General features: G+C 47.6%; 1 protein-coding gene and 1 long non-coding RNA gene across 4 annotated transcripts in view; both read right to left on the minus strand.

Annotated features, from left to right (window-relative positions):
* Positions 1 to 10,707, minus strand: part of Oatp74D (Organic anion transporting polypeptide 74D) — a 45,645-nt gene extending 34,938 nt beyond the window's left edge. For both annotated transcript variants that reach the window (XM_086909381.1, XM_003690256.4), the window contains exon 1: positions 9,370 to 10,707. The gene's annotated coding sequence lies outside the window, so the exon portion shown is untranslated. The remainder of the gene's footprint in view (positions 1 to 9,369) is intronic.
* Positions 1 to 21,732, minus strand: part of LOC147658832 (uncharacterized) — an 83,066-nt gene that overhangs the window by 42,847 nt on the left and 18,487 nt on the right. The gene's annotated exons all lie outside the window — the stretch shown is intronic.

Consider the following 21,732-nt stretch of genomic DNA (forward strand, 5'->3'; position numbering starts at 1 on the left):
AAAGCGCGACTCGCCATGGGGATAGGTATTTTTAAAAGAAGAAAAAAAAAAAAAAAAAAAAAAAAAAAGACAGCCGCGAGAAACGCGAGCTCGCCTCGCCTCGCCTCGATAACGAATGCAGAAACACAGTATTGCAGCGTGCACGTTCACCTATTTTCAGAACGCGGTCTAATATTAATCTCGACGATACCGGCCACTAAAATCGATATCCTCGCGGGTGAACTGGGTCAAACAGTTGCGCGTATTCCAACGCGTTATTTTTAATATCGAAAAAAATCCATCCCCTGCATAAACGTGGATCGTTGAAGGCGACGCCAACTCCAACACCGAGTTATCCAACGCTCGCGTCCCTTCGAAGAGAACCTTCCCTTATTTTCGAGAAATTCGAGATATCGGTCGCGAAAACATCGCATTGCGTTTACCGCGTCTCTCCCGGGAAATCAACGAGCGCGGCCACACCATCGTTTGTTTTGCACGATATAACGCGGCGGGAAGAGAGAGACGGAAAGAGAGAGGAAGAGAGGCGCGTCGTTTAAAGCGAAGAAGAGATCCTCGGTTACTTCGTTTACGAGGAGAGTTCGAGAAAGAAGAGAGATAAGGACGAGCCGCGTGTCCGTATATTTGTTATTCCCGATGCACCGTCTCTCCGTCTCAGCGTGAGGCCTTTAATTCTCATTCATAAGCACGGGCAAAGCTGCAAAAACCGTGGGCCGGTGATCTGTCACGGGACGCAGCCACCGGCCCACGATTTATGCTCTCTTCGTCGCGATCGCGATCCCTCCCCGTACGCCGCCGTCGTATCGAGGATTTCCCTCGAAACGGCACGAGGAATTTCAGAGAAAGTGGGACGACGGTGGATCCATGTTGGATGATCCGGACCATTTCTTCTCTTCTGTCTGAAAGTTCCGTTCGTTGGCGAACTTGTTCCACACCACGGATACCACACAACGATGTTACGTTACACAAGTTTTCTCTCCTCTCTCCCCCCCTCCCCCCATTGTAATTGGCGAGCATTGGCTCGAACGACGCATCAGCTTCCCCCTTTAATGCCAACCGAGTATGTTCGCATACTTTATGAAGAAGAGTCCACCCTAACTCCGTTCTCTATAACGCCGCGCACCATGCAATGCCATTTGAATCAATTGCACCGTACCAATTACCGTTCAAGAGGTATATGGGGAGTGAACCGTGACACTTTCTGCATTTCGACGTGCAACAACAACGACGCGCTGTTGGAGTTAAATTTTTCTTTCGAAAGGCAAGGCAAGCGGCGATAAACCGTTTCTCTATAATATTACGAAATTCAATCGTTTGAGCTTATTTATACGCGATGAAACAGTTTCGATTCACGCGATCGCATTGAGCGGCCGCTCGAGGCAATATTAAATCCGGGTAAATGCTTCTCCTATCCTCTTAAGGACGTAGACAAGACGCTCTCGCATTCTTCGAGAGATCGATTTTTCTCTCCTCGTAATCGCTCCGTATAATCCCCCTCCTCCTCTCTTTCTCTCCCTTCTCCGATATAAATTTCAATTCATTTATTTTCCATTCGAGATACGAAGTTTAATTAAATAAAAGCCAAATTGTTAGCGATTCCGAGTAAAATAATATTCAGAAGCTATTCCGAATATATAGCTATTCAATTATTTATCGGCAATAACGCGAGGAATCGTATATGGATCAAAATATATTACGATATTCGAGGTATTTCCTCTTCGAGAAGATACTTTCTTTCTCGAGAGCACTGTTCGACGACGAGATCAAAGTTCCATCGATCGTGCCACTTCTTCCATCGAGCCGCGTCGCTCTGCTTCTTTTATACGGAATAATCATTCCCGTGGAAATTACGATTTCCCGTCGATACCCGATGTCACGATTACACGCTGTTAACGACTCGATCAGCCACCACCAACCGCTCGTAACTCGTCCTTGTGGAAATATTTTTAGCCGCTTTTACACTTTCATCGAGATCGACGCGGTTTCATCACTGTGACGGTATTATTGATACGCTTTTCTTCTTCTTCTTCTTCTTTTTCTCCCTCCCATCTCCAATTAATTTTCCCTTTCAAAAGTTCGACACTTTATTTCGAATCAAGAAGAAGAAGATATTAATCCTTCTCGAATTTCCATATTCTTTTCACCACTTGAATAAATTGTTTCCAATCTCTCTCTATAAATTTGAACGGAGAATATATATATGTATCACGTTTATAAACGTTACGTTGAAATTGCATGGAAATCGTAGGACATCTAAGACGCAAAAGAGCGAAACGTAAGGAGGTTGGAAGCGCATCGACGCACATCCTGCAGCTTCATCCTCACCAACGGTCGGTTACATATTTTTCTTTGAAAGCCGAGGCAAGCGAACGCATCGCGTTCTCGAGGCCACGGGTCGAGTCAGATAAGATATAATTATTCGTGTCGCAAAAATGGCTGAATCCAGTCCGCCCCCCTCTCGCCTTCGCGCTTTCTTTTTTACGCGTTTTCTTTCCTTCCATTTCTCCCTCTCTCTTTTTCCTCCCGTATCGTCCACTTTCTCCCTCGCGCATCGTCCATATTTTTTTTTTTTTTTTTTCACTTCACTCCACTCCAGTTTTCGTTCCCAATTTTAATCAAACGGGCATTATACACGGTACGTTGGGCAGAATATCCTTGTTTCTGAAATATTTTTCTCCCAAGATCGGAAATTTTTAATAAGCGTGTGCGAAGAAGAAGAAGAAGAAGAAGAAGAAGAAGATGAAGAAAAAGAATTCGGCTCGATTCTTCGTGGACGAGGCAAAATTCTTGAGGGGGGACGACTCCCCTTGAGGAGGGGAGATACCATTGTTTGGCGATAATTAAACGATAAAGAGGGAGAGGAATCCCGAAAGCATCCGACAGGAATGTTTTCCAACGTCGATTCCCGTGGGCAAACTTTGCCACGACGAGACCCCGGGGCCTTATCGCGGCGCAAATAAAAAAGGCAGATATCGCGATATCGTTGCGCGACGCTCAGATTAAAAGCGGAAGATCCGGCAAAAGGTCTGCGACGGGGCAAGGAACGTGTAAACAACGCGGGAGGACAAGCAAACCGATTCACAGATCTGCTAGAAATCTTTTAACCTTTCGAGGGCCGGATATCCATGGGCCAATAGGGGAGGGGGGGGGGGGGAAGGTGAGTGGCAAGAAGTTTGTGGCGTATCGCGTATTCACAGAGATAGTAAAGAAACAAACAAGCGAAATGTCGATTCCTCGAATCTTATTTTTCGATTATAAAGTCGCGAAACCACGACTTTTCATTTCGATCGAACGACAAAGAACAAATCAATCCCGTAATTTTATTTAACGCGTTAAACATCTCTCGCGATTCGCGCCACTCGGTAAAAATCGTAGATTCGTGCAAAGGTGAGAGAGTTTAGCTACCACGATTCCGCGTCGTTGGATGAGACACGGATTTCGTGGAAATTGGTGCAATAATAGACGAATGCGTCAACGAAGAAGTGGACATCGACGAAGATGGCACGACTGGTCGACTATTTATTCATTACGGTGCCAGGGTTGCCCCGCTGCGTTCTGCCAACGCGCAGATTGCCGCGTGCTCGGCCACGTTCCGTCTCAAACGCGTTATAAATAACCCACTCGGCCCTGCGTGCATCCGTGATTACGATCACGGAAGATAGCAGAATGCATGGCAGTCACGTTGCCTTTGGTCCACGCACCGTGAGATTTTCCCTCCTCTTCGCCTCTACACCGGGTCGGGAATCTATTTTCCCCCCATCCCTCCTACCCCTTTCCGATTCTCGTTTCTTTCTTTCTTCCTTCCCTCCCCCTCCCCCCGCCCCACATCCACGCGTGGTCGTGGAAAACGGAGCAACAACCGGAGGATAATAAGAGCGGAAAACCCGTTTCGTGATCGATCGAGACGAACGAATTCGAAATCTCGTCGTATTTCCGAACGGTACGCATTTCAAAATTATCAGCTGATCGAACTAACTGGTCGCAGACCAGAGAACTACTGCCGAACTACTACCACCACGCTGTGTTTCGCTACATTGTCTGGCGGGCAGAGGATGGGGAGGGGGAGGGGAGGGGGAGAGGGGAAGACCGGTTTCGGTACGCCATTCAGAGTGCATAAAACACAAGGAAACGCCCCTTTCCCCCAAAAGATAAAGAATGTATAATTTCGAGATTTACGGGCGACGATATCCCTGACAGTGGCGATCGAGAAGGGAGAGGAAGGTATGAAAAAGAACGGAACGGCCATGGCCACGGTTTCACCGATTCCCTGGCAATTTATAATCCGACCATTACATCCCGATTACATCGAACCCCACAGCGATTGAATCTTAATAATTGCACTCGGAACTTATCGCGTCCCCCTCCCCGTTTGCAACAACCCGCGAGTACCACCAATCCGTAAAAAGTTGCCGGCCTTCTTCCCGAGAGAAGGAAGAAGCGCTAATTTTCTCGCCATGTATATTTTTTCTTTTTTGCCCCTCCTCTCTTATATCTTGCCCCCCCCTATCCCCAACCCATCCTCTCATTTCTGACTCAACTTCTTTCCATTTTCTCCAGCAAGCGACACCAGTCACACAGGTTACGCGATCATCGCAAACGTCAAAAATCCATAATCGAGGGATTAATGATTTGCAAGAAATTATGTGTGTTCGTGATTCGTGATTTTTAAGAGTTACTTTCCCGCCAAATCTACTCTCCTCGCCTCTTATTTTTGCCATCCACGATTTATATTTTCGTCACGAGCTCGCCCTCCCAGATTCCTCGATTGTCGTCCCCTGCGTTCACATATCGGATCGTGACACGAGCGCGGTGCCGGTGTATAATTTCGTTGTCATTAAGATCGGCGGATCGTGCGAAAGCCGGTTAACCGCGAGGCAGGAAGAGATTCGTGGCGGGCCACGAAAAGAAGCGGGCTGATTTTATGGAGGCTCATTATCAGCTTTGCTCGTTACCCGCCTCGATTTCGTCTTATTGTTCACCGTTCAAAAACCGAGCCGTGCTTCCGTCGGCCCCTTTCCAACGATAAATTCGAATACCGGCCGATCCGAATCGACTCTGTAATGTTCCATGTACGATTTTCTTTACATTTTATCTCCGAGGATGATCGGGAGCGACGAAGACGACGAGAGAATTGGAATTATGTATTTTCGAAAAGAAATGTAACGGTGGGGAAAAGGAAAAAAAAAGAAACGATCGTCCAATTGATGATATATCCGCCACGTGGTTTTGCCACGTGTTATTTAAGCGTGTCTAATTAGTGGCCTCTAATTTAGGAGAGAAAGAGATCACGAATCGCGTACATGGAAAAGGAAAGGAGGTTCTTAGTCATAGAAGAAAAAATAGATGTACGCGCGATGATGGTAGGAATGGCGGGGTTCAGAGGTCACGAATGGCACGCGAGATTCTCCAACTCCTCTGGTCTGCCTACTACCACCACTCGTCCTCCCACCACCTCCTCGCATTTTTACATTTCCAATTTCGAAACGCGAAAATGGAAAGAAAACGAAGAATATTCTGGGCTACGACATACACTACGTTTATACTACGTTTAACTAGCGCGCTCGCGCTCGATGATCGTCGATAGTCGTCAATGATCGATCGAAGAATAAAAGTTAAAAGCGATCGAGCTCGTCCGATAATCGAAAATTCCCTGTGCTCCAGTCGCGTGACTATGCAAATCATTGGCGGCATAACCGGCAGTGACAGTGTGATAATGACTGTTACCAGTTATTGCACGATGATGTTTACGCGCCATTCCCGCCATCATCGATCACACACACACACACACGCACAATCTTGAAATTGAATAAAACGCCTCACCGGAATACGAATTGATGATTTGCCACGGGGAGGGAGGGAGAAGGAGGAAGAAAGAAAAAAAAAAAGAGAAAAAAGACGAAGCCTACGACGATCTACGATTACACCTGTACCAAGTGATTAATGGAGGCGTTTTGCGTTCATTATTACATATGCCAGTTTTCCCATATCTCGGCTCCACCGGTACAAGTCCGTTCAAAGCGGGTGTACGAGCGTATGTGAAACCGTATTCTAACCGTTTGGCCGTCGAAATATTTTTCTCGTTTCCACTTGGTTCGCCTTTTCTTTTTTTTTTTTCAAAAGTTTTTTTCAACTTTCTTTTTTTTTCTTCTTTTTTTTTTTTTTTTCTTTTTTGCCCGCACTCTGTTCGCTGCAACACGTAGGACAGGAAATGAAAATACGCACCTAGGCTTATTCGGAAAAAACGGCAGTGGGAGAAAGGATTTTTACACTTGTCCTAATCTATCTTTTTGCACTTGCTTGATTAACTGAACACGGCGTAAAGGAGGAAACGGGCAAACCCGTGTCACGCACTCTCTCTCTTTCTCGCTCTCGCCTTCAAGGTTTACAATATAAATGCTAATGCTGCGGTATCACGGTGACGCGACGAAAGCGTGTAAAGTTGCAATTTCGACATGCATCATTGCGACGAAAAGTAAAACGAGAATTTTCGAGTGGAAAAAAAAAAAAAAAAAGTAGAGAAAAGGAGAAAGGGGGGGAGGGGAGGAGAGGAGAAAGAGAGATACACACGGAAGAATGGAGGAAAGCTGAAGTGGGACAGGGAGGATCGGTTTTTCGCGTTTTTTTTGCGGTCGAAAGTGAACGCGCGCGCGAGGCAAATCCGCCGCGCAGTTTTTGCACGGTTTATTGCGATTTAAAGTCGATTTACGTGCGGCCACCGCGTCGTTCGGCTTTGATCATCCACGGCCAAAAAAAGTTAACGATCAATGATCGCGTGGAATCGGCCAGACTCATCTCCGGTTTCCCAGCTGCGAAACTTATGAAACACGCTACGCGCGCAACCGTTTTTCGAATTTTTGTTATATACCTCTCGTAATCGCTTTTTCTACGGTATACGCGCCTCCGGACGAAATGCATCGGTCAACCGATAGGGAAGGGAGAAGGAGGAGGAAGAGGGAGGAGGGAAAGAAACGTCTCCACGGTGCGAGAACAGTTGACGCATTGATTAGACCTCTGGTCCACCGGTGAAAAAAATACGAGAAAAAATAGTGCCCGGTTGCGGCTCGACCGAGCCTAAGCACCCACTCCCTTTTCGATCCTTTTTTTCTCAAAGAGTTCTTTTCGGGAAAAGAAGAAGGGAATAATGTCGGGGAGAGGAGAGGACAGAAAAGACTTGTAAATATGTCGAAGAGGAGCGGAGACGAGGGAAAACTGGTTGGAGAAACGATAAAGGAAGGGACGTGGAGAAAAAAGTAAGAAAAAAGAAAAGTGAATTTTCCTTCCTCCGTTATATCTGACGTAGTTAAGCTAATCCTATTCTCTTCCGTACGAGCTCGCAGTTATTGCGAGTCGTGCATAGGCGAGTGAAGTTGGGAAAAAAAAAAAAAAAAAAAAAATAAAGGGAAACGCATTTTTTTTCACGGTTAGATGATTGACAGTCGGCCTCGGCGAACAACGTCCATGTTCCAACGTCCAAACGAGAAATAAATAAAATATTCGTCGACCCGTTTCAAATTTCAGGGTAAGGGCGCGCGATTCTCTCTCTCTCTCTCTCTCTCTTTCTCGACGCTTGACAAGAGTACGTCGTGATGGCGTACGAATCTCGGATGCTTCGTCGATGCTGCAATTTTACGCGAACGTGACTCAGATACGTAGGTACACGCGAAAGTGGAAAGACCGGGGAGGGGAATGGTAGCAAATTTCACGCGTGCACCTTCTCACCTGTTGCACGAAATGCATCATTGATACGCGATCGCTCGTTTCGAACATCGTTGACAAAGGCCTCTTTTTAATTTTTTCTTTAATTTTTTTCACATCGAAAACGCGTATTTCGACACGCGACGATTACACGCGTACATAAAAAAAAAAAAGATAATAATAATAATAATAACAATCAAAAACTGAACGCGTAAAGTTGCGAAAAGTAAGAATCTTTTTGAAAGACCGGTGAAAAAAAAAATATAACGATGCAACGGTTGATGCAACTTTCTAAAGTCCAATTAAAAAAAAAAAAAAAAAAGAATTGCTTCAGTTCCGACAGAGGCTGCTGCCATCAATGATTATCAGTGGCAAGTCAACGCGTCAATCATAATTTCTTTTTTAATTGCACGCTACTCGCTCGTCCGTTTTCCACGTATCAGATGCGATACACGCACAAAGAGAGACAATGTAGAGAAACCGTACGAAACCTCGCTTCGTAACTTATCTCTCTGACAAACGCGCAAACAATGTATTCATTTGCATGTCGCGTATTACGTAAATATCCCTGCCGCGTATTATGACGAGCGCGGGCTACGCTCGAGGAGTGGAGGAATAAACTAATCTCCGTCGTATCGCGACGAGTGGATCCAACCTTTTTTTTCTTTTTTTCCTCCGTTTAAAGAACGTCATTTTTGCGCTCGATTCCCTCTCGTCCCTTTGGCCACGCTCTCTCAAAGCTTTTTACCGCGCGTAATCTCGCGTTTTATCCTCTGCCCCCGCTCTTCTTCCACACCGTTACCGAGCTCCTTCATAACGTTTTATCGAAAAATGGGATGGGATGGGGGGATGGCCGGCCGAGAGCAAATGGAGCGTCGAAAAATATTTATTCGAGCTCTCGTTAATTTTCATGCGCAAAACGAACAAGACATCGATCGTATATTTATAAACAAGCGATCGAGGACGCTAAGTCGACGTCGTATAAAGGCGATAAAATGTCTATGACCGAGTTTCAAAACGAACTTTGACCGCATTTCTTCACCAATTCGATCAAATTCGCTTTATCAAGGATTCTCGAAGCGTATTCGCGAAGCGCAACGTTACGAGCGCATCGAGCCGAAAGAAATCGAAGGTGGCCGCAGCGAAGTCACTTTTGAGATAATACACGAGGAGAATTTCGTAACGAGATTTCCCTTCTTTCTGGCTGGAAGAAAAGTGTGAAGAAATCTTCATGTTTCTTTCTTTTTTTTTTTTTCTTTCTTTTTTTTACATCGAGCATAATCGAAGCGAGAACGAGAATCTTTATTAAGAAAATAATCGATCGAATATACGATGTCTCTATTTCGAATTCGAATATTTCTCTTTGCTCTCGTTTCTCAAACGTTCCTATAAAACGATAAAACGCATATCAAACGATTCCAAATACATGGATGACACAGATGATGACAATTATACGATTACGATATACGATCCCCTTCCTCACTCTAAAATCAACGATCAACTAATGATGGCGGAGAGGAGGAGTCGTGAATCCAGAGGGATGATCGAGACGCGCGAATCGAAAGGCGTCAACGTCCAACGTAGAAACGTGTCAGCGCTCACGGTCACGGCACAGATACGTCGTAGGTCAAGAGATCGCGGCGCGGTTTTGCAAAAAGGCAAAAAGTCGAAACGTACCTGTCATACACGCCGTTCTCTCGCTCCTTCTCCCGCTCTACATGTGGCTTCTCTTTCACGCTCTTTCTCGCTCTTTCTCTCTCTCTGTCCCCCTGTTTGGTCAGGGCCATGCGTCATCGGCGCAGAATCGCTGCGCTTTGGAGGAACGTGGACGGTGGCGAAGAAAGAGCGTAGCAGGGCCAGCGTAGACAGCAGCGAACAGCACCGTGCGCTCAGATATTTGGCGGGCTCGAAAATAGCAACAGCGTTGTCCTCTATGGTGTTCGCTGCACTCCCTCCCTTCTTTCTCCTCCTCCTCCTCTTCCTCCTTCTTCTCCTCTTCTTCTTCTTCTTCCTCTTCTTCCTCTTCTTCTTCTTCTTCTTCTTCTTGGTCCGCGCGCCACTGGCAGCCTCGAACCGCCCGGTAACTCGCTCGGTCGCTTCACCAGTTCGCACTTTTATATACCACGCACTCGTTCCCGCTTGTCACTTTGCTTTTCCGCGATGCGTCGTCGTCGTCGTCGTCGTCGTCGTCGTCGTCGTCGTGGTGTCTCGTCGTTGTTCCTTTCGTTGCGATCGCTTTCCGCCTTTTTCTCTCACTCGATCACCAGCTGCGTGTATCTCCGGATGCCACTCGCGACGCGATTATCACGTCGATACCACGCTCGACGACCGTTTCCACCATTAGATAACTTCGAGTTACGAGTTCGCCCTCGAGCACGTATCTTATGCTCGAGCTTATCGAATCGAGACGGTCACCAACCAGCCTTCTTCCTCCACCTCGTAAATCTTCCCCCGTAAATCTCGCGGAAATCTATCCTCCTATCCCCAGCTTTTCCTTCCTAGCTGGCCTCAAACACTCGTCGTCCACCGTTCCATTTCTCTTCCCTTCGGCATTCCTTCGCCCTAACCTAACCACCCGCTAGCTTCGATTCCCCGTAAGCACCGACATGTCTCTCCAAATATACATATACATATATATATATACCGTGTAGAAACGTGTAGAAACGACACGATCGATTTCCACCCGTCGACGACGATACCACCTATCCGAGATATTTGGCAGTGATCGATTCGAGTGATAATAATAATGATAATAATAATAATAATAACAACAATAATAATAATAAATTCGAATGATAACGATAACCGGGTCGTGAAGCGCGTGTATGTGTGTGTGTGTGTGTGCGTATGTGCGTGCGCGTGTGTCCACTTGCTCCCTCGCTCCGTTGCGCTCTCGCGGGTTCGCACGTGCACGCGGCTCGAAACGCAGGTATCGTGGCGAGAGCAGAGCGAGAGAGAAACGGAGAGATGCTCGCGGCTCCGCGGTTCGCGCGCGACTGACCGAGGGCGAGAGTCGTTATTGGGAGCAGAGCGCCGGTGAAGTCTGTTCGCCTCGGCTGCCGCCTCTCTCTCCACCCCCTGGTTGCCGCGTTGCACTCGCCCTCTCTCCACCCTCCTGCCGCCTCCACCGTCGCCAATCGCTTTTCCCTCTCTCTCTCTCTCCTCCTCCTCCCCTTTTTCCTGTCTCTCCGACTCTCTCCTTCTCCCAACTCGTTCCGTCTCCTTCGCTCGCTCGGTCCGATCGTGCAGCTCTTCGCTCTCTCTCTCTCTCTATCTTTCTCCCTCCCTCTCCTTCTCTTTCCACAGCGCTCACTCTCCTCGGCTCCCGTTCGACGCGGAGCAGGCGCGAAACGAACGAAACCGAAACTTAAGCTCTCGGCTGTCGCCTCCTCCGTCGTCTCTTCTTGCGCTGCTGGCTCTGCTTGCTGGTACTGCTGCTGGTGCCGCTGCTTCTGCTGCTTCTACTCTCCCTCTTTCTATCTCTATCCATCCGCGCGCGCCTCCTCCTCCTCCTCCTCTTCCACGCTTTCCTTCTTACCTTTCTCCTTCTCCCGATTCTCTCTCTCTCTCTCTGTGTCTCTGTCGTTCCTCGTCCGACCACAACACCGCGGCCAAAAGAGCCTGGTGGCGTATCTCCGCGAGAGGGGGAGAGAGAGAGAGAGGGTTTCTCTGTGCACAGGCCTCGTTCGAGTCGAAGACACTGTCCGAAACTGGTTGGTGGAGATGGCCCGCCACTCGTTTCGGCATCGTAATCAACCGGCCAGACTGCTGTTCCACACGGCCACCCATCCCCTCCGCGATCATCGTTCGTTCTCACCCTACTTACCCACCCCTCTTCTTCTGCGTTCCAGACGAATCTCGGACGAGGGAATGAGTCCCTGATGCGCGTTTACGCGGCCCTCCGCGGGTTCGGGACCCGAATCCTTGGCAGCTGCTCGATCGCTTCAAAGATCCTGCCCCCCCCCCCTCCTGCCCTTCAATCCCGCTCTGCCAACGCCGCTGCGTTTTTTGCGCTTTCTTCTTAACTACGCGCTTGCCCACGAAAACGTACGTGTGCCGACCGTTTTAACGGGACGACGATACATGACTGGTGATAGTGGTAGTAGTAGTAATAGTCGTAGTAGTAGTAGTAGTAGTAGTAGTAGTCCTCTCCCTCCCCCTACAGTTTCAGAGAGCAGCCGTGAAAAAAGAAAGAAAGGAAAAAAAAAAAAAATAAGAAAAAAAAAAGCGAAGAATTCGAGTGAAAGTAGCGTTGTAACTCGTAACGCTGATCATAGCATCGCGTACAAGTTGACTGGGGTCTCGCGTAACTTTGCTATTTACGCTCATCGCTGCGGGACATTGTGCCTGCGTTTAAAATTTACCCGTAAATTGTACGGTACGATCCGTCCGACCGATCGAGATCCATTTCCAGTTCAAGTATAGAGCGTTGGTTATACGCAATTCCTCTCCTATCCGTTCTTCGTTTCCATGTATTTTTTTTTTCATTTTTTTTTTTTTGTTTTTTATCTCTGCAATAACGAAACGAACGAACGATGGAATTCGCGGTCGCGCGCAAAGGTAAACTCAGCGATGAAAGTCCTCCCATAGAAAGCGTAGAAAAGGAAAAAGCGACTTCCTAGCTACGATCAAATTACTTCCGATAGTACGGCAATGGAATTCAATTTCGTTTTCTGTTCCCAATCGGCTTGTTCGACTCGTAATCACCGATATTGTCCTTTGCGGTATTTTTCAAACCGCAAGAACCGCGTTCACCGCCTTCGTTCGAAGTTTCCGTGTAAATTCGAGTTTGGATTCCACTCTTGGACCTTTACGTAACATCGGCCGTAACGAGACGGTCTTTCCCGAATCGGTGAGACAAGTTGAGATTAATTAAAGAATATCCGTCGAGCGTGTCGTGTACAAACAACTCGTATTATTCGTTGTAAATCTCGGGGGAAAAAAAAAAAAAAGAACTTGGACGCGAAGAATAATACATGGCGAATATTCGAAATTGAGAAGAAAAGCGGGGAAATATTTATCGAACATTTCAAAATGTGGAACGCGTGATCGATACGAGCGTACAATTTTAATCATCGTGCACAATTATTAAGATTCGTTTCGATTCGTTTCGATCGCTATCTCTCTACCAGAGATATTGTATCCGGTACTTTTATCGTGCCCCAATGAAACTGCAACTTCCCTTCCCCATCGATGAATAGAAACGTTCGTTGTATGGCATAGCACGCGCTCGCCGGTGATTTTAATCGAAGGCGAACGCGATCCCCGCTTTAAATGTATTATCTTTTTCGATACTTGTACTACACGCTGTTCGATCGACTCTCGCATACTCGGCCGTGGTCGTTCGCACCTGCGAATCGTTCCAATCGGCTCGGATAACACGCGAACAAAGTGTGCACCGCGTTCCACGGCGCTGAAATTGCCTCCAATTTTTCTCTCCCGGCCGAGAGAGAAACTGGAAAATCGAGGCGCAAAAAGCGTTTCGAAGCGGGCATGCGCCGAGATGTATAATATGCCTCCCTCCTTTCCACCGTGTACAATGGTCCTTTGCTAGTCATCCGCGCGATGGATTCTTCTCGGTGCAACCGATTATCACGCACGCCGTATTCGCCCGATCCATGAATGGACTCGTTATAAACCACCGCGAATCGGCGCTTTTCGGTCCGCGCGGTGAATTTTTTCGGCGAGACACAAGGGCAGCACGTGTTAACGCGAAGAGGGAAGCGTTGTGCGGTCGAACAACAGGTGTATCGCCATCTCGAGGCGATTTCACGCGAATTTTACTCGATCGTTTCGAACGATTATTCGTCGAGTATACGCAACGCGACGAAAACCCGTACGAAAGATCGTAGAAAGTGCAATATTCGACAAAATATACAGAAGATTCCTAAGATTCGAGCGAGAAACGATTCTCGATCCAATCTCGCACACGAAAAGTTAGCTGGTATATTAGCGAACCACGATTTTAGTTATTCATCGCGACACTCTCATCGATGAAGACGACAACGGCAACAAATGATAACACGTGCCGGAGCCTCGATGCTCGACCGAGTCAAAATATTCGCAATAAAACGAGTATAAGCTTTATGATCCTTTCCTCGTCTCTCTCTCTCTCTCTCTCTCTCTCTCTCTCTCTCTCTCTCTCGTCCTCTCGATGGTTCGCGTGCCGATTGGCATTCAGCTCGTCTCGCCGCGGCGAAATGCGCTCGTACATGTATACGTGGATCCCGGCGCACGTAACGCAGCCAACACGCGTCGACGTAACACACCACACCACGCGTCCAGGCATCGACACACGGGGGCCTCCGCTCGATTGAACGGCGGCGGCGGCGGCGGCAGGTATGCGTCGCGACGCGACGCGACACGACGTGCGAGGAACCCGACGGTACCGTTATACGAACACCGTCCACGGAATCTTGTATAGACCGAGGAACGGAATCCACGGTGTGGATCCCAGTCGGACGAACATCGTATTTCACCAACTTTCCCTTCTTTCAGGGGGAGGGTCGAAGAGCTTTTCTTCTTCTTCTTCTTCTTCTTCCTCCCCCTCAGATTGGTGTAATCCCTTTTTCCCTTCGATTTTTACGATGTAAGATGAAGATTTTGAGAAACTTACACGCTCTTGGAAGTCAAGCCGAACGATCGGTCGCGTCGATTTTCTATCCACTCGTGCGCAAGCGCGATTAATTCGAGGAGAATATAGAACAGGAACAAAATTCTTCGATCGTTCGTTCGTTCAATGATCTCGTTTTGCCAACTATATCGTCGATACCTGTTCTCCAATGTGTTTCGCGAAACACGTGCATTTACGCCGTCCATTATAATGCAGATCGGAGAAGGAAAAAAGAAAAAAAAAAGAAAAAGGAAAAAGAAAATTCCAAATATTTAGGTCTGTTAGGAGGAGGAGGGAGGGCCGCGTTTTTTCTTTCTTTTTTTTTTCTTTTTTTTTTAATGGTAACCTGTACGTGAATCCTATTAACATAAATGAAAGGGTTATGCTCCGCATTCCGTAACGAATGGGGATTGACCTTCGTCAGGATAACGTGACCTTGATACCTTCTATAAGAAATATATCGATATGTATATATTTGTGGTAAGGGGTAGCCACGTTCTCCTCACAAGTGAAAGGGCTACTAGAGATCGGCTGTGCCGCGATTCTTACCGCCATTTCGAGAGTTCGATCAACGATTGGAAGAATCGGATTAACCGGATCAGTTTCCAGGAAAACCGTGCCCGTTCAAAGGGGAATATTTTTGCAAATGAAAATTTATGCAACGGCCGGCCGGGAGAGACTGGAGAGAAGGGTCTGTTAAAGATAGATGCAGCGCGCAACGGAGGAATTAATGGCGGCTCCTCTGTATCAATTACACGCGGTATAATATACCAGGAAACGTCGAACAATTATTGTTGTCTGGCCCACATATTGCGGCCTGCAACATCGTCTGGTCGTCCACTTGCCTTCATTGCACTTGTCGAAGGTTCGCAATTTTTCTCTCCCGTCCCGCCAGTACATGTTTCTTCACTTTCTCCGATCTTTCGCCAATCCATCTCTACAATTATTATCTTTCTTTTCGAATGAGACGAATAACCGAATGGAAAAATCGTGTGGACGCGAGTATCGTATCCATTTTGTTCTAAAATCTGTGCGACCGATGAGATTCACGGACGGTACCAGTGTAGAAGGGCGAAGAAAATATTCCTGTCCCCTATTTAGATTAGTTAGAGTAGACGTCTCTACAATTAATTTGTTTATCGATAGGAACGACATCGTAGACCTAGACGAACGTTCATTGGAGCAAGCATGAAAACGATTAAGCACACGCGACAGAAACAATTATGTCTGCGCATCGAACAGTCATCCCGCCCATCGACGCATGCACCACCACCACCGCCACCTATTTTTACGCTCGCGAAAATACTTTGGACTCGATAACGGTTTACGGTGTATCATCGCTCCGCTATCATCTCTCCCACAACCACTTTCCATCTCTCGATGTGTGCGTTTTGCAACACGTTGCGCGCGTTTCACAAGCTACGAGCCAAGCTTATCGTCGCTGCAACACTCTAATTTAAACGATTGCCGATAATTTAGTCGGTCATCGAAGATCCCGTTTTTTTCTCCGCTCGAAGAAGAGGAAGAAACAAAAAACAGGGGAGAGAGAGAGAGAGAGAGAGAGAGAAGAAAAGAAAAAACAAAAACGATACCGAATGCTGCTGATGATTTTTTTCGTAACTCGACTCCGTAGGAAAGGAAAAAAAAAAAAAAATCCTCGACTCCCGATAAAAAACGATAAACGTCCGTCCGACTCGAATCGTCGAAACTCTTGGTCTCCTCGCGAGAACTCTTTTCTCCTTCTTCCCTCGTTCCATTTTATGCGTATCGAATCTCGACGAGTGACAACCACGCCGAGATAAACATTGATGAACCGTATTCGTGCGCGCAGTCGGTTGTGCAAATTTTTTTCTTCTTTTTTTCTCTCTCTCTCTCTCTCTCTCTCCCCTTCAACTTTACGATTCTCGAATTTTTCGAAACAGCGACGGTAAATCGAGACGACGAGATCGAGGGAATGAAAAGAAGAAGAAAAAGAAGAAGAAAAAGAAGAAGAAAAAAAAGAAAAGGTAGAGGAGACGAGGCGAGCAGCGAGAAATGTATCGCGGTCAAAGGTATTCCGGACGGTGCATACGGATATATTTTTGCGCCCAACTGCAGCACAAATACCGATAACGAGTCTCAGATTCTTATCTCCGATAGTCACAGCAGCGGGAACACCGGTCGTTTGCTCGTACTTGCGTCATCTTATCGAGAATTCAAACGAATTCATTTGCCGTTTCGCCGCGCATAATTCGCATCGCGGCCAACCGTATGATTTTCAAATGAGCAAGATGCTCCACCAGATACGTAGGAATCGGGCGAGAATCGAGGAGAATTCGCTCGTGAATTCGGCCGGCTCCTTCGGACGGTTATCTTCATTGCCCGATTACGAAACGAGCCCGAGCCAAAACCCGTCAAACTTTCTTGCCCGTGACGCAATCCACATGTATTAATTACCGTCCACCGTGCTAAATCATTTCACCACGTTTCCCGCCGATAATTCCGTTACGCAATCCCGAAACGGCCATCCCCAACCACGCCTGACCGAAATGTTACGCTCGCTCCAACCAAACGATGAATCGCTGCGATCGCTGCGTATCGGCCGGACCCGATCGCTCCTCCTCGCCAACGAAAGGAGACGTCGCGGCCTAGATAGATCGATACGAGATCTCTAACCACCGTCCCGTCGTCGATTGCACAACGAGTTATGAATCGAAGCCTCGATTCATAAGTATCGATGAGAATATATGATCGGCCAATAAGAATTTTTCGAGGAGTCCTCGAACGATTGGTGTGAACGACAACGCGTATCTACAACGCGTTCGAACACGGTGAGCCGCGATACATAAGTTCGATCCTCGAGCGCGAGAAGGTGGACGAAACGCGGATCACGTCGGGGAGCGTAAATCAACAGGTGAACGATAGAGATCTCTATCGGCGAATTCCGTCCAAGTGAGGGATCTGGTGCGCAAATGGTAGGAGCGATGCTGGTCTATTGGAAAATTAGATCCAATCTAACGCGGCCAGTCTCACGCTCGCGCGCGAGAGGCAGAAATTACGAAATGCGTGTATTCCGCGCCATCATCTCTAAACGGCACAATAGCGTTAACCCAACGCGGCAACGTTTTATCGGGGCGAGGAACGAGGAAGAGCAGTGACCCCTCTACAAGGAAGTGATTAAGCGTCCATAACGTTTAATGGCGTGTATGGATTAACCCGATTAACTTATTCATCGGAGAGCAAACGAAGCTGATCAGAGGAGTGGAGCCGCCGAGATCATGATCCGATCGTCTCGCACGAAGGGTAATCGCGACGAGACGATCGCCACTCCGACATCCACGCTCTTTCTTCCATCAATTTCGATCGACGTAAAACCTGTGCCCTTTAAGCGTCGCTTAACACGGTGAACATGGGGGAAAGGGTAAAAAGATTGGGATTGCCGTGTTAAACCTGGTGTCGTAAATTTTGGAATTTCAGATTTTTTGCAGACGGTCGAACTTGATTAATCGCCACCTTTACGCGTAACGCAAAGGGTGTACCGTTGACCCTGGCTCGATATATATTTCGTTCTCGTCTTCCCTTCCGAGAAGGCAATTATGCCTCTGAATTAGTAAATTAGTCGCCGCTTGCCATCCTCGTGTCGCATCGTCGAAACTCGGATTGAAATCTCTACCTTCTATTCGTTTCCTTTTCGTTTGTCATTGGCGGAACGAAACGAAATTCGTTCGAATTTTCCCCTCCTCGTCCTCCTCTCCCCGCCGCCGCTTAGAACGTAACCTCAATTCGACATTGAAATGTGCATCCTGTCGGCTATGTTTAAATGCATGAAAGTTAGGTGTACGCATCGAGACAGATCGAATAGACAAATTCGATCGACCCCGTTTCGAAAGGCGGCCTCCTCGCCTCGTTTTTACCACAACGACGATATCCCTTCTTGTTCGGATCGTTATTGTGGATCGAGTGAGAAAAATCGAAATTCAATCGTATGCCTATAGCGGTTGGGTAACGCGTCTGATGCGATTAGCAAAGGCACACGAGGACACCTCTTTTCGCCTACAGGCCGAGCCAAGAATCGACTACGCGATCGATACGTTGGGGGGAAAATATGTCATTCGTCCGAGGAATTAAAGAGGAGGATACGTTGTTGAATCTCGCGTTCCAATGAGTGTTCGAACAAAGTGGCGAATCTTCTGTAGCGCAAGAGGCGATACGAGGAAACGAAGGAACGATTCGAGGCGAGATGGAGGAATGAAAAGCGTTTCGATTGATTCATCTTCTCGGACGATTCGTTAGGAGGCGAATTCGTGAGGAAGCCTGTAGCGGGTGACGCGATTGGCCAGCTGTTTTCGCCTTGTTTTCGAATTTCTCGGTCGGTCGAGCTCGCTGAATTATTGATGAGCCCGATTGGCTATGCCTCTATGTAAGGAATTCAGATATTATTCGTTCGACGCGGTTGCGAGAGAGAGAAGAGAGAGAGAGAGAGAGAGCCGCAAAGATCTTAACGTGAACGCCGTCCATCTTGACCAAAGTCCAAACCGGGGCTACTGATTTCCGGACGAGATAAAGCAGCCTTGGCTTCTTGGTGACAGAAAACGCGGGAAACGAATGCGTCTCGGAGGAATTTCGGATGGAATCTTAATCGGCCGAGAGAGTATTTTAAGCCGAACATCGGCGGATATGCAGCAAAGCTCCGAGAATACCGTTTAACCTTTGACACGACATGGAAAGGGCGGTTTCACGCGTTCTTCGACGATATCGCGAAGGAACGAATCGAAATCGAAGTGGGTAGAAGTAAAAATAATCTGATGATGATTAAAAAAAAGTCGATCGAATTGAAAGGAAAAAAAAAAAGTTTTCCCAATAAATATTCGAACAGAGATCGATAAATCTTTAAATTGCAAAAAAATCGTGGCTACGAAGCGACGAGCCCTCCCTAAGAAGGAATAAAAGCTCGATGGGCGATGGGCAACATCCCCAGCGAGGCACATCGATCACGATGCTCGGGCAAGGAACAAGATCGGACCGATTCCTAGTCCAACTGGTCCAGCTAGCAGGGTTCCATGGAAAGACGTTTAAGGCCTGGTACGCCACCCCTCTTGCTGCGGCGAGAGAGAGAGAGAGAGAGAGAGAGAGAGAGAGAGAGAAGACGAAAAGGAAGAGCGAAAGAAGAAGGATTGGCTAGGGGGCGAGGTAGAGCGGGACAGCGAAACGCGAAGAGGAGGAAGGATATAGGCGTGTTGTATATAGAAAAGCGGTGCTGCGCCGTGGATAGAGCGACGGTCGACCTTGTCTCGTGACGTCACCGACCGTCTAGACGAGATCCACCGCTTTCAATGTCCCCCATTCTCCCCCATTCTTGGATTAAATTCGAGAACTAAAAAACTCAAAACGAGCCACGACGACGACGACACGACGACGACGACGACGACGAGCAACCCGATCCACCCGGATTCACTGGATTCCCCGCATTAATTTCGACGACCTTGTTCCCGCTCCTGGCTCTCGCCCTCGCCCTAGTCCTAGAGACTTCTCTCTCTCCTCCTCCTCCTCCTCCTCCTCCTTTCCTCTCGTCAAAGGGAGTGTACACCTCCTTCGACCGCGTCGCGTCCTCCAGCATCGTCGCTCGTTGCTCCACTGCCACGCTAAACCTTCTTCTTCCACCATTAAGCCCTTGCCCTACCGCCTTCCCCAGATGCACACCGCTGCCTGCCTCTACGTCTCCCGTCGCCGCTCCACCCTTTTCAGCCTCGCCCTTTCACGCTCGCCTTCTCTCCTTCACCTCTCCGCTCCTCTCCTTCTTCCTTCCTCTCGATTGTTTCGCGTCCCGCGATAACAACGACCAACGCGGATCATTTCCTCCTCTCCTTTCGCCTCTTCTTTCTTTTCTTCTTCCTCCTCTTTTCCTCCTCTCGTCTTCTCGCGAAAATTATTCGCGACGCGCTTCCAATCGCGCTCCGTTCTAACGGATAGCGTGGATAGAAGGAGGGACGTGATTCGAAACTTACGAGAGACGTGCGCGTGACGAGAGCAGGTGGTAAGGAAAGGGTAGCGTTCGAGAACGCTTCCCTTTTGGATGAAAGAGGAAAGAACGACATTCGAGGATCCTGTTGCCGACGGTTGCACCGGGATCCCTCCTCCTAGCCGCCGCCGCGTAGAAACGTAGTAGCGTGCTTTCCTGTCGAGGTTAAAGTGCCGATCGATGTACGCACTCCTCGGCCACACCCGTCCATGTTCCTCCTTTGGCTGGCTTGCCGAACTTCGAAGAATCGATACTTGAATATCGCGTCATTGAATATCGAATAGGTGCGCGGATATGCACGAGGAATTATTACGGAGCGATAGGTCGAAACTTGTATTATCCAACCGCTTTATTAACCTTCCATCCATTACGACTCTATTTTTCTTCTCGTCCTTTTCTTTCTTTTTCTTTTTCTTTTTTTTTTTTTTCCCCTTTCTCTCCCGCAATTTTTACTTTCCAACGTAAGATCCGTAGATAACGAATTAACGTTCCTCCTTTTTATCGAGGAAAGGGATTCGTTCGAGGAATAATTGTTTTTCAACGAGGTTGAATCACGAATGCGACATTTGTCACGTTGTTGGATGTCAGAACAATGATCGCCTCGACTCGGGTATACCCGACTTTCTCGTTAATAAATTAGCGTGAATTTAAATGGGCATCGTATTACACACTCGTCGTCGTCGATAGGCGTGGTACATACTCGTTCTGAATTACAACATTTTTCCATATTAATACCCCACTTTCCATCCACCGATAAAATGGCTTGCGCAACTCTCGCGATACGCGATTGCGATACGATTGATTATTAACATAAAAGTGCATTGAACTAGGAAACGCGAAGAAAAGAAACGGCGTCCTCGCCCGTATCCTGATCAACGATCTACATGCATACATACATGCATACGTAAATACAATATATATATATATAAACACGCTCGTACTAAGCGATACCGAGAGAATGGAGAAATCAATTCGCGCGATCCTCGAATCGAACGATCGCGTTTTTCTTTTTTTTTCCTTTTTTAAAAAGGAGGCGGGGGCTAAAAAACTAGCCATGTGTCATGTGTCGCACGCTATTGATCACGAATTAGGTGGCGAGTATGCACGTACGAAATAGCTGTTTGCACGACTGATGCGTCTCGTCAATTGGTTTTAAATCTCACGACGAGGTTTGCCCTTCGGGCTACTCCACCAGGGGTCACGGTTAAGGTCTGGCCTGCAGCGTCGAATCATTTCGGCCGTGTAACTCGCTACTTCTTAAACGAGCCAATCACGTGCCCCGACGCTTTCAATTTTCAATGCACCGAGCCACGGTCGAGGTGACATCCTTGAAACGTTGTTAATCTTTGCTCGCCCGAATCACGTTCTCGATCGCGATTTCGATCTCTTTAACCGCGATAGACGATTTCTTCGATCGCGTTTTTCCAAA

The sequence above is a fragment of the Apis florea genome, unplaced genomic scaffold, assembly GCF_048593485.1.
Source record: "Apis florea isolate Af1SG1 unplaced genomic scaffold, ASM4859348v1 contig_1615_pilon, whole genome shotgun sequence".
NCBI lineage: Eukaryota > Metazoa > Arthropoda > Insecta > Hymenoptera > Apidae > Apis > Apis florea.